General features: G+C 39.2%; 1 long non-coding RNA gene across 1 annotated transcript in view; it reads left to right on the top strand.

The window, feature by feature from the left end:
• The first annotated feature begins 1,883 nt into the window (after positions 1-1,883).
• Positions 1,884-12,615, top strand: part of LOC127672353 (uncharacterized) — an 84,138-nt gene continuing 73,406 nt past the window's right edge. Inside the window, exon 1 of the long non-coding RNA XR_007974972.1 lies at positions 1,884-1,963. This is a non-coding gene — a long non-coding RNA (uncharacterized LOC127672353). The remainder of the gene's footprint in view (positions 1,964-12,615) is intronic.

Raw genomic sequence — 12,615 nt, 5'->3', positions numbered from 1 at the left:
GACCAGGCTAGCTTCAAATTCAGAGATCTACTTGCCTCTGCCTCCTGAGTGCTGGGGTTAAAGGGGTATTCATCACTGCCTGGCCTTAATGCCTGAATTTCTTACCAGGGAAAAATTTCTATATCATTCCTTTGTGTCTGAGGGATTTTTTTCCTCTCTTCAGAGAACCTTTTCATTTGTGTTCTTACCACATTCTCTCCTAGGACCCTTTATATCATTTTCCCTCTGGCTTAGATCTTCAATATCCTCTTAACTGTCTTGGTACCCTTCGCTCACTCTAGATTTTTCTTTTTAAACCTCCCATAGTGGAAAACAAGCTGTCTGTTCCTAGGGACACTTCTTTAAACCCTGCTACTTTTCAAGCCCCAAGGTTATTTTACTGTTCCTGCCCCAATTTACACATTCCTTTGCTCCTCAGACTGAGCTAAACTGTATTCTCCTTTCTCTAGAAAGTGCTGCCAGCCAGATCCCTAGTGTCACACTGTCTCTTGTGATCTACATGTTTAATCGTGTGTATGTGTCTGCATCTTGGGAGGGGAGCTTGTGTGTGCACATACATGCAAGTGCCTACAGAGGCTGGAAGAGGACATTGGATCCCCTGGAGTTGGAATTAACAAGATTACAGGCAGATGTGAGCCACCCAACATGAAAACTAACTTGGGCTCTCCACAAGAGCAGCGTGCTCTTAACCAGTGAGCTATCTGTCCCATGTCCTTACACATGTCCTGTCTGTCATTCCTAGGGCTTTAATTTCATTCCCACGGTGTCTTTTGTGTTTTGCTTTTTTTTTTTCATCGGCCTTATCTGCTTATTTTACCTGTTTATTATAATAGTTCCCTGATTGATCTCTTAGCTTCCTTTTAGTTATGTTTTAATTTGTTGTCATAGATGTACTTTCTTTAAAAATATTAATATTTACCCTGTGCTGAGGTTGTCTTTTTGTAGAGTTGGCTGATCACTTGGTGGATAACAGAATAGCAACTGAGTGGACTGTGGGACTCTTACCCATAGTTCCATTACCCACGCATCTTCCCATTTATTACTGCTTTATCCATCATCCTCCCTGCACCCTAGTGAAACTAGATCACTTCTCTAGAGGAATATTGGTGGTCTCTCAGGGCCTAGAACAAAGGCAGCCTTTTCTTAGATGCTTCTTTCACATATCAGAGGGAAGGCATCATTCCCTAAATCATAAGGATCTACTGTGCTTGCCTTAACACTATCTCTATTTATGTTAGGTCGTTTTCGCGCATGGCTTTTATTCTGTAGTAGATTATAAACCTGTGAGCAGGGACCATGTCTTATTTTGGTGTTCCCCACAGCTTCTTGTACTTGGTATGTGAAGCTTGATAAATAGTTCTTCAACAGTGAGTAAAAAGTTTTATAATGATTTTCTTGATGATTAGTAGAAGAAAATGGAGTAAGTTGGGGTATTGACTGGAGTGTGGCTCAGTGGTAGAACTTGTGTTTGGCAGCCCCGGTGTCAGATACCCACCCGACTGTCCAGTTCCTCCTTAAAGAAAGAATCTTAAGTGCAATGCTGGTTTGGCTTCTTAGCACACAGGCTTGCACTCAAGAAGCCCTGAGTGGCTCCCCTGTCCTGTCACCCTTCAGTGAGCTATTCTGTTATTCCTCATTGTTGTTTTCTTATGGTTCATATATTTAACTGTTGGTTGCTATACACCTTAGTAATTAACTCTTTTTTACAAGTGTTTGAGTGGTCAGAGGAGTATATTATATCTGTAGTTTTTAAGATAAAGTATCTTGATGCAACCAGGATTTCTGTAAAATACTGCCTGCAGACTATATAAAATTTCCTCTTCTAATCTCTCAACAGGCACATTTTGTGCCCTCCCCGCCTCCAAATTGCCTCAGTTACAAATCAGAAGGCAGGCTTGGTGACCAGGACTGGCAAGCACATTTTAAAGTCCCATGCTGTGGAGTTGATCCATCTCAACTTGAGGTATGTTTTTCTTTCTTATTTAAGTCACTTAAATATGCTCACATTCTCTGACTGTCCTATTGAGGTTTGTTCCCACATAATTATTCTTTGTTCCACCCTCTTACTGTCTTTCACACTCATGTGCACGCTAGGAAATGAATGTGCTTACTTGCTTCTCAACAGTTTTTAACCTCTGAAGATACTGCATGAAATAGAATTTTGTGGCAATAATTCGAATGATTTTGATTGTGATAAAGTGTCTTCTTTTATTTCATCCCCTTTTTCCCCTTTTCATTTTTTACACATAGTTCTAGGGAAGATTTATTCTAATTGTCACTGTTTTTAAAATGGATGTGTTAGGGTAGTAATCTTTGAGAATTGAAATGTAACACATATGTAACACACACACAGACACACACACACACAGAGACACACACATACACGTGCAGACTAATGAGTTTCCCTAAGATGATCATAACCAGGACATCAGCTGATGGACAGACAGTGCAGTTGTGTGTGAAAAGCTTCCTGCCTGCTTGCGTCCAGCCGAGGTCCTACACCAAAGGCCCCCACTCTCCCATTTAAGTTTTTTTAATTTGAAACACAATCCAGAAATCATACAAATTTTCTTTGCATCAATATTTTTCACTTAAATGTATGTTTGTGTGGGCATATGCATGATTTTGTGTGTAAGCATGTTTTTGTGTCTAAGTAGTTTGTAAGGGCTTGTGTATGTTTGTGTATGTATGCATGTATGTATATGTGTGTATGTTCTTGTATATGTGTTTGTTAGTATGTGTGCATGTGTTTGTGCATGTATGTGTGCGTTTGTGTGTATTTATGTATGTATGTGTGTGTGTTTGTGAGTACTTGTATATGTGTTTGTATGTATGTATGTATGTGTGTGTTTGTGTGTGTTTGTGTGTATTGAGCCTTGTAACAGGGTTTTCTTGTGCAGAAGTGAATCTCAATCTTCCTTCTTGACAGTAATTTAAACTATTACTGTGACATTTTTACTAGAGCTGCCAGCATCTCAGACTACAGTTTTTAGAAGGAAGTAAATAAAAGCATTAATATTATCTTAAAATCCCACAACTTTCGTGGTCATATGAAAGTAATTCCCCAGTGCACTTCCGTGCCCCAGCCTGCTGGATTTTTGTCTTTTGCTTTTGCTTTTTATTTTTATCCTCATAGTCATTTAAGGAAAGATACCACTGATTCTTTCAGAAGATTTTTCTCACAGGACATCAACTGAAGCTTGTGATAGTAAGACAGCTTTTGTCACTGCTTGTACACACAAAAAAATTAAAGTCACTTTTTTACTTTTTAGATCAAAACAAAATAGGAAAATGTTTGATCTTTTGTAGGCATAAGATTTGTACTGACTGAAGATGCTTTTTTGAAATGTGAATCTTGATTCCAAGGGATTCTCATTTCCTTAGCATTTTGTAAGCTACCTGATCTACTGTACCTAACCACATCTGTCCATTTTCTGATCTTTTGCATCCATGGATTATAGCCTTTTAACATTTCCTGGAAGTGTATTCCGGCGCTCAGCCCTGACTAGGGTGTCAGACACAGCATCTCAGGCAAGTTAGACAAGTGTCAATTGGAGCATTTTCTCCTTTTCAGTAAAGCGTTTAGGCAATATTTTCCTAAGTGGAATGTTAATGTCACTCTCTGAAGTAGCTCGAACCTTGTTTAAGGGGCTTGTGTTCCTTTTCTGGTCACATAAAGATATTTTTACTGCATAAGGTTTTCTCTGTCAGTATTGGTCACCATTTTCTTCTCTCAGTGCATAGCAGCTGTTATATATGTCTCGTGCACTGATGTGATTGGTGTTCCTGTGAGTTCACATCTGAGTATTTAGTATGTCTATAATGGTTTGGCAGAAAGCTGACTATAAATGAAGGCATGGGTACTCTTACTTAAAAATTGAACAATGGTCTTATTCCTCAGAATCTTTGGGCTGTTTTGGCTGAAGCTACTATATGTTGAAATGTCCAACTAGGTTGTCAAAGCCATCTGGCATTTATATATAGTTATATATGAATATTATAAATATGAAGGAACAAGTGAATTCTAACACAGACTCTTGGAGGAGAAGGATTGAGATGCCAATCAAAGATGATAACATGAATTTAGATTTTTCTTCTCCTTTTCATAAAGACCCTTTAAGCTAATTTTAAATTAGCTAATTCATGGACTCTAAACCTAAATTCTTACCATAAAGATTTTAATAGAAAGAGTAATAGACTGTGTAGTTTAGATCGTTTACATATGACACTTGGTTACATTTAGTTGTTGGCGTGCATGAATCATATATCTTTTTGAGGATAGGATCTCACTCCTATCTGCTTTGAAACTCACTATAGAGATCAAAGTGGCCTGGGATTCACAGAGGTCTGCCTGCCTCTGCCTCCCAAGGGCTGGGATTAAAATCTGAACCACCATGTACCCCCATGTACCCCCTGCCATGCGTCATCCTTTTAACCTGAATTAAAGACTGCTACATACATGTCAGTCTGCTACTTACAGCTCAGTCACCGAATAAACTGAAACAAGAAAAACAATTGCTAAATAAGAAAAATTTTCCTGGTTCCTTAAAATTTAAACATGAGGACCCATGATTACCAGATGTTACTGTTTGGGAACATTGGCAATCGAGACACAGTTGTCCATCTCTTACAGAGATCGAAATGGAAAGAAAGAAATTGGAAATCAGTTGGCAAGCAAAGATTTAGGTGTAACTATTAGGTGAATCTTAATTGTAACAATGAGTATCTTTACATTAAGGAAGATAATTCATAGAGGCAGGCAGATCTCTGTGAGTTCGAGTTGAGGCCAGGCTGAGCTACATAGTAAGTTCCAGGACAGTCAGAGCTATGTGGAAAAAACCCTGTCTCAAAAACAAAACGATACAAAGCACAAACAAAAACACCTGTAACAACCAAACAAAACCGAAAAGATAATTCAGATCTTGATCTTTTATTTATCATTTTTTATTTTTATGATCTTTTTTGGTTATTTTACTTATTTACATTTCAAATGAACAACATTATCAACCAAGCAGCTCTTGATCTTAAGAAGTACTTTTAAATGTCATTTCTTCTTTTCTCCACAGAGTGCACATAGATGTGCTTGTGTACTCATTATGTTTGGGTTTATATGTGTTAAGGGAAACAAATATTTTACTGTCCTCTCATCAAATTGTATAAACATAGATAACTATACAATTATAAAGCAAACAAAAAAGTGGAAATTAAAATTTAAAATTGAAATTATTATTTAAAATTTAAAATTGAAATTATTATTAGCTTTACTTTTTCCTATTCTTTATATTGAACCAAATTTGTTCCTCCTTAACTTTGTGTCTGAAAAGAAATGGCACAATAAAGTAGGGGTGTCAGGCTTCACAAGGGGAAAGGGTGGCAGGCTTCACTAGGGGAAAGGGTGGCTGTCAACCTTCTTCCTTAGGAGTATGGAAGTGAGGGAAATATCTGTTCAGAGGAGTTTTCCTTCATTAGTTCTTTCTCCTTTTTTTCCCACTTAACACATCTGTTAGCATTCCACACAGACCAACAGATGTTGCAAAGCAAGTCCTACACTTCGTTCTCAAGAAAAATGACATTTCCTCAGTTGCCTGCCCCACCTCTGTGACTGAGACCAGCCTGCTGCTCCTGCATAATTTGCATATATTAAGTTATGTGCCTTAATGCATTAGGAACCTGAGCTTCAGCATTCCTTTATATGTTAAGGTCGCATGTCATTAGTGACTAGTTTACAGGTTGCCTTAGAGTTCTGAGAAGGAAAGAGATTTGAGGATGGCAACCTGATTCTGTACACTGAGAGTGGATAGTCAGTTAGCAATATTTTTTTCTATAAAATAGATGAGTTACAGAAAGCTCAAGCTGTCCCACCACGAGGAAGTGCTGATTGTCATGCGATGTGAAGCATCATTTTTATTATTTTGGCAAGAACAGGGACAGTTTTGTCTTGACAAGCCATTAGATGAATACCAGCGTGTGTCACATGAAAAACCACTGATCTTTAACCCAGGTCTGTACTTAACCAAGCTTTGGAAGTAAATTGTGACTGAAGGAAGAGCAAAGGCCAGTACACTGTCATTACAGATTACAGAGTCTGCTAACAGCGAGAGAACTGACAGGCCCAGGGAGTCACAGGTGCGGTTCTGTAAGCTGTCAGTAGTCCTGCGGATGCTTCTTAAACTGTGTGCACAAGCCATACATTTATTTTATATTTGTTCAGGATTTACGTTGTAGCCCTAGCTAGGGAGGAAAAAAAAACTGAAAAAAAAAAAAAAGAAAGAGAGAGAGAGGGAGGGAGGGAGAGAGAGAGAGAAAGAAAGAAAGCCTTCAAGTGCTTTCTTAGTGCAGGGCCTGAGTTTCTTAGCACAGAACCACGACCTTTATATAGCTGCTATGTTCCCAGTCACAGAATGACCTTAAGAAAGCCCTGTGTTTTGAAGAAATTAAATCCAGTGAAGAAAAGTAATGTTGGGTATGGTGGAGCACACCCTTAATCCTAGCACTGGAGAGGCAGAGGCAGGCAGATCTTTCGAAATCAACCTGGTCAATAAAGTGAGTTCCAGGCCAGCCAGGGCTACATGATGATACTCTGTCTTTAAAAAAAAATAATTGTAATATATATAAAGAAATGATGGGTTATATTCCCATAAACAAACAAACAAACAAACAAAAAGCAACACAATAAAGAAACTAGTTTGTAACCCGTCCCGCGGGTCAGTTATTCCAGGGTTCCGAAGGGGTGCTACCTGCGGGTCAAAAGGGGGGGAGAGAGACGGAGGCCAAGCACCAAGAATGAAAAGCCACTCTGAGTTGTGTCAAAGCCTCGTTTAATGTTCTGGGGTACCCACGTTATAAGGCTTTCAGGAGGGGCGTACCCCAAGGTAGGGACAAAGGAAGGAAGGGCAATTAGCAGTTTCAGCAGGAGGAGATAAGGGTCCTCCGGTGGAGACAACAGGTGTTTGCACAGGCCGGAGCCTGCCGCAGTTATCTCAGGACTTCCTTCCATCGCAATTACCGGAGTCGGTGGGTGATGGTGCAGGCAGGATCATTCTGTAGTTATCTTCGAGACAATGACTAAACCAATGCCCACGGGAGAGGCTCTAGTTAATTGTTCTTATATTTTAGCAGCCACCACCTTAGGGCCATGAGTAAGCAATAGTCCGAATAGCTCAGGATGGCTTCCCACATCTCCTCCTTTTTCCTTTCTTAAGTTGAGGGGTGGCTATGGAAAGAGGGTCGGTGGAGAGCCTGTTTTAGGCTATGTGGTTTTGCCCCCACGTCCAGCACCGCAGTAACTAGGCCCTTTTCTGATCCTAGTAGGGCAGGGCCTCTGTCTTAGGCTATGTAAGTTGCATCCACTCCTGGCATCACATCCCACTCCAATGGCTTAATCAGGCCCTTGGTGGGTGTGACGGGCCTCCAGATAGCGGACTCACCCTGCAGCCAATAGGCAGTGTGCATCTGGCTTGTGGCACCACAATATTTCCCGTCATTGGCTACTCCACAGCTTATGGCCCTCAGCCACTATTAGGAGCTGGAGGTCACCCTCTCTGGCATTGACGTTTCTACTGCTTAGGAACCAAGAAAGCTCTGTGCCTGCAGCAAGGGTAGAGAACTGAAGGCTGAGATGGTTGCTACCTCCATGTCTGTCAAGGCAGAATCAATCTGTGATTTAACAAAACTGGTTAATCTGTTAAAGGCCCAGGGGCCAAATGACAAAAGAAACAAAAGACCCAGGAGGGGCCCCAAAAGGCTGGAGAGCAAGGTGGAAAGTCAGGGTGAAATCTCAGCATCAGCATATTCTGGCAGCTAGCATGTTCCTTCAGCATCCTGTAGAAAAAACACAAACATACCTCTTCTCTACACTTAGAGTTCCCTGGCATTAAAATTTAAAATTTTTTATGGTATATAGAGATGTTATTCTCCCCTCTTTTATTATAAAAATATTGCAAAGTTATTTTTATTATAAAAATATTGCAAAGTTCTATGGGCTTGTTCTATAATATCTTGTCTTTGCGAATTATGAGGAATCTCAGTAATATGACTAATATCAAATTGTTAATAAGACATCTTAAATGACTGGTTATAATAATCAGTTATAATATTTGTCTTAATCTGATTTGGAACATTTAGTATAAAAAATAACATATGTAATGACTAATTTTATTTTTGTTTCTTATGTTAAAACAGTTATAACTAGAAAGCCTGAAAAGCTGTCAATAGTCGTATGTATATTTTTGATTAATTTTTTGAATTGTATTTGTACAAACAATTGTAAAAGTTAAGAATTAGTATCATTAAAAGGAAACAACTTTAAGCAATTGCAAGCCATGAGCTATATATGTATATTATTAATATAAAAATCAAGTTTGATTTTTAACATTTTAAAACAAAATTGTATCTTTTAGATAACAATTATTAATTTTGTCAAAAAGGCTTGTCATGTAATAGATTAACAATTAATAATAATCAATTTGATTGTTGTTTAAAATAAGGAACAAACATTTTATCATGCTCTTAAAACATTCTTTTTAAAATATTTTTTTTATTTTATTTTGTAACATTTTATTATTATATCAAATCTTTATTGGAGGATGTCAAAATCGTATTTGGAGAGATTTTACATTAATGTTCTCTTTGTTAAGGAATGGAAGTGAGCATATATCATAAACTGTTGACAAATACTTATGGTAGCTTTCTCCAAGTTATGTCTCTCAGTATTTGTTTTGCATCTATCTTGAGAACATCAGAGACTTAAATGACAAACTTAAAGCAGTGTCTTAGGCAAAATATTTATCTTAACATCTTTTGAAAATCATTTTCTTAAAAAATTTAAAAGCCCAATGTTAAGAGCAAACCATTTCTTGAGGAATAACCTTCTAATGAAAATCTTAAATCTATAATAATTTTGTATGTAGTAGGCAGGCCAAAATTTTAGATCTAAGTTTGAACTTCATTTTGAACCACATCTGTATGGATCTGTTAAAAATGTTCTTTTGGCCAGAAACTCTCTAAGTGAGGCCTGCAAGACAAAACTGCATCTCTCAAGCCTCTGCAGCTTTGAGCAGCTTTGAGGCAGCTCTGAGCTTTGTATTAACTCAAATGTAAAACTCCTGATTTGAGTTTGTTATCTCTAAGGCCAGACCTACACCCACCAGGTCCTGTAAAGAGTAACCTGTAATCAGACCCTATTGTATAGAGGTCAAATAACAAAAGGAACCTGTAATATCAAAGCATAACTACAATTTGTTGAAAGCAAAACCCAGTTTTAAACAATCTTTTCTCCTTAAAATTAATGGCAAATATATTTTTATATTGTAAAGTTTGTGCATCATCTTGTGTTTGAATGTATGACTTTGTAACTTATTGAAGAGACATTATTTTAAATCGTATTTCTTATAAATCCAATCTCCAGGCCAATATTCACACAAAATACCATGTCAATTTAAAAGCATCTTAGAGGCCTGTATTTCCTGGGTTGCGTCATGTCACGTGTAGCTAGTTAAGATGGCTCTGACACTAAATCACCAGTTTTAAACTAACCTTTTCTTAAAAACACTATACCTTTTAAATTATAACCAATTAATTTATAACTCTATAGCCAAGATATGTAAAACATTTATAACTTTAAGACTAATTAGAAATAAAAATGAAGCAATCATACAAATCTCATAAATTTAAACCAAATATATATTTTTTTCTAGCTGTAACTTCAGAGGAATAAAGCACTTTGAACCCAATCATCATCATGGTAGAAATTTTTCTAGGAGAATTAACCATTTCCACTTGTCCGGCACCTGGCCCTTTAAGAAGCAGCTTTTTTTCCCAGCTGTCTTAGACTCTTACCTTAGAATGTGAGGCACCTCAAATTAGCCTCTTCTGTGTAAACCACAATTGGCAGGACTGCCAGCAAGATAAAGCCTTTTTACCTTTTTTTTTTTTTTTTTTTTTTTTTTTTTTTTTTTTTTACATAAAACATAAAAACAACCAATCATTCAGCCAAACAAAACAACAGACAACATGAATTGACACACATATAGACAAGTTTTGGTGCACCAAAGACGTACAATAGACAACGAGGGAACTTCATGTCCCAAAAGATCCAAATATCTTAACCTGAACTAAGGAGATCTCCAGTAGGTTTCAGAGAGAAAACAGGACGTCTCCCGTTTTCTTCTCCTTTCCAGGAGAGTTTTGAAATAGCTTCTAACCATTATTTATTTATTTATTTATTTATTTATTTATTTATTTATTTATTTATTTATTTTTGATACCGTATCCTACACATGGAAAAACTGCTTTTCTGTAACCTGCTTTTTCTCTTGTTTAAGATTTAACAAGGGGGAAGGAGGATGCCTAGTCGAACACACACACCTGTGGAGAGGGGTGGGAGGAGAGCCCAGGAATTTCTCTGCAGTCCAGGTCTTACATGCTGCCCATGAGCAGTTTTTCTCTGGCCGCCTCAGCAGCAGTCTCTGACTTCTACCTGCATGGGTCTCCCCTGTCCATTTTTGCCTAGTCCCTGTCCAGGGAGATAGCCCTGGGAGAGCATTTGTTGAGCAATAACCTCATTGGGACCACACATAAGGACTTTCATTTGAGAGTGAATGTCTCTTCCCCAGAGGTTAACAGGCAGACCAGGAACCACGAAGGGCTGAGTAGAGCCAGTATTTCCCTCTGTCCTCCCAAGTCAGCAACTGTGAGCTCTTGGAGAGTATTTTTTTGATTGTCCAATCCCCTGCAGAAGGGTCAGAGAGGCTTGCAAAAGCCAAGCAGGGGCCAAGCACATTGCGAGATCACAGTAGAATTGGCACCTGAGTCTAAGATGCCCTCAAAGCTTTTACCATTTATTTTAAGGCTGAGTATAGGACGATCTCTGGGGATTGCCTGGACCCAGTTAAGGTCTGAGGGACTTGGCTGAGAGGAGCCACGCTGCATGCCTATCGCCGGGTATAGGGTGGTGGGCCACGTGGAGGGGCTTGTTTTGGCTCTGGCTTTTTCTAGGCATTTGACTTTGAAATAAATCTTGAAGTTAGAATGACCATTTGTCCTTCGTAGCTCCTTTAAGAGGACTGCTTGCTCTCTGCAACTTTTCTCCTCTAAGTTGGCTTTCTCCCCGGGGGTCTCTTAACTTAATGACATATCAGCAAGGAATGGGTCCCTCAGGAGCGGAGGATAAAGAGAAGTTACAGGAGCGGATGGCGGGGACTCAGACCTGTCTATAACGACCAAGGAAGGTTTTGGAGAGTTCTTTTTAGGGGAAAGTGAGGTCACAGAAGCTGCCCGCGACAAAGGGCGGAGGCAATATTCAGCAGGGTCCTCGTTCGCACTCTGAATGAGCCTCCAGTAACTAAAGAATGTATCAAACATTGGTTCACCTGTACCTGTTTTTAAAATCTTATTAATTTCTTTACCAACCTTATCTCAAGTTAACGGGTGAATGTCAGGTCCACTTAAAATTAACCAAGGACATTTCTCATGACAAAACAAAAGAACTTAATTAAATCTTTTTTCTTAACTCTTACTCCTCTCTCCCTGAATGATTGCTTGATTTCTCCTATGAATCAAGCCTCTTTAGCCTCTTTTTTTATTTCCCCAATGACAATCGGACAACAATGTTTGGCCACTCACCTGCCCCTCCAGCAACACACGAGCGATGCGGTCTGTGGGGTCCTTCATTCCTTTTCCCGGGATTTCTCCTCCGTCGTCCGGTAGTTGACCGTACTTCGGGTCCCTGGTTCGGGCGCCACTGTAACCCGTCCCGCGGGTCAGTTATTCCAGGGTTCCGAAGGGGTGCTACCTGCAGGTCAAAAGGGGGGGGGGGAGAGACGGAGGCCAAGCACCAAGAATGAAAAGCCACTCTGAGTTGTGTCAAAGCCTCGTTTAATGTTCTAGGGTACCCATGTTATAAGGCTTTCAAGAGGGGCGTACCCCAAGGTAGGGACAAAGGAAGGAAGGGCAATTAGCAGTTTCAGCAGGAGGAGATAAGAGTCCTCCGGTGGAGACAACAGGTGTTTGCACAGGCCGGAGCCTGCCTCAGTTATCTCAGGACTTCCTTCCATCGCAATTACTGGAGTCGGTGGGTGATGGTGCAGGCAGGATCATTCTGTAGTTATCTTCGAGACAATGACTAAACCAATGCCCACGGGAGAGGCTCTAGTTAATTGTTCTTATATTTTAGCAGCCACCACCTTAGGGCCATGAGTAAGCAATAGTCCGAATAGCTCAGGATGGCTTCCCACACTAGTTTATTCCAAAAGTATATGCAAAAGAGCATTCTTTGGCCTGTCAGTAGTCAGTAAATGTGACTAACTTTTCCATCACTGTGTAATTTTTGAGAAAATAAAAGAAAAGACCCAAATTCACCTCACTACAAAATATTAAAAAGATAGTAACATTCTAAGCAATCACTTGTGGGAATTACTGCTTACAGAGCGAACAGGAAAGAACACACTGCCTTCCTCTGTTGGTGGGATTGCACTGCACCTCTCTGTAGTCTTGTTATCCTACACTAACTGAAATGCAAATTCTTTGTAACTAATTGGATCTCATTGAGGGTACATGCACAGTGTGTAGTTATGTGCAAAAAGGTTTTCAAAAGTATGAATTTCCTGTAATTACAAC

The sequence above is a fragment of the Apodemus sylvaticus genome, chromosome 22, assembly GCF_947179515.1.
Source record: "Apodemus sylvaticus chromosome 22, mApoSyl1.1, whole genome shotgun sequence".
Lineage (NCBI taxonomy): Eukaryota > Metazoa > Chordata > Mammalia > Rodentia > Muridae > Apodemus > Apodemus sylvaticus.
This window is presented reverse-complemented; position numbering and strand designations above follow the sequence as displayed.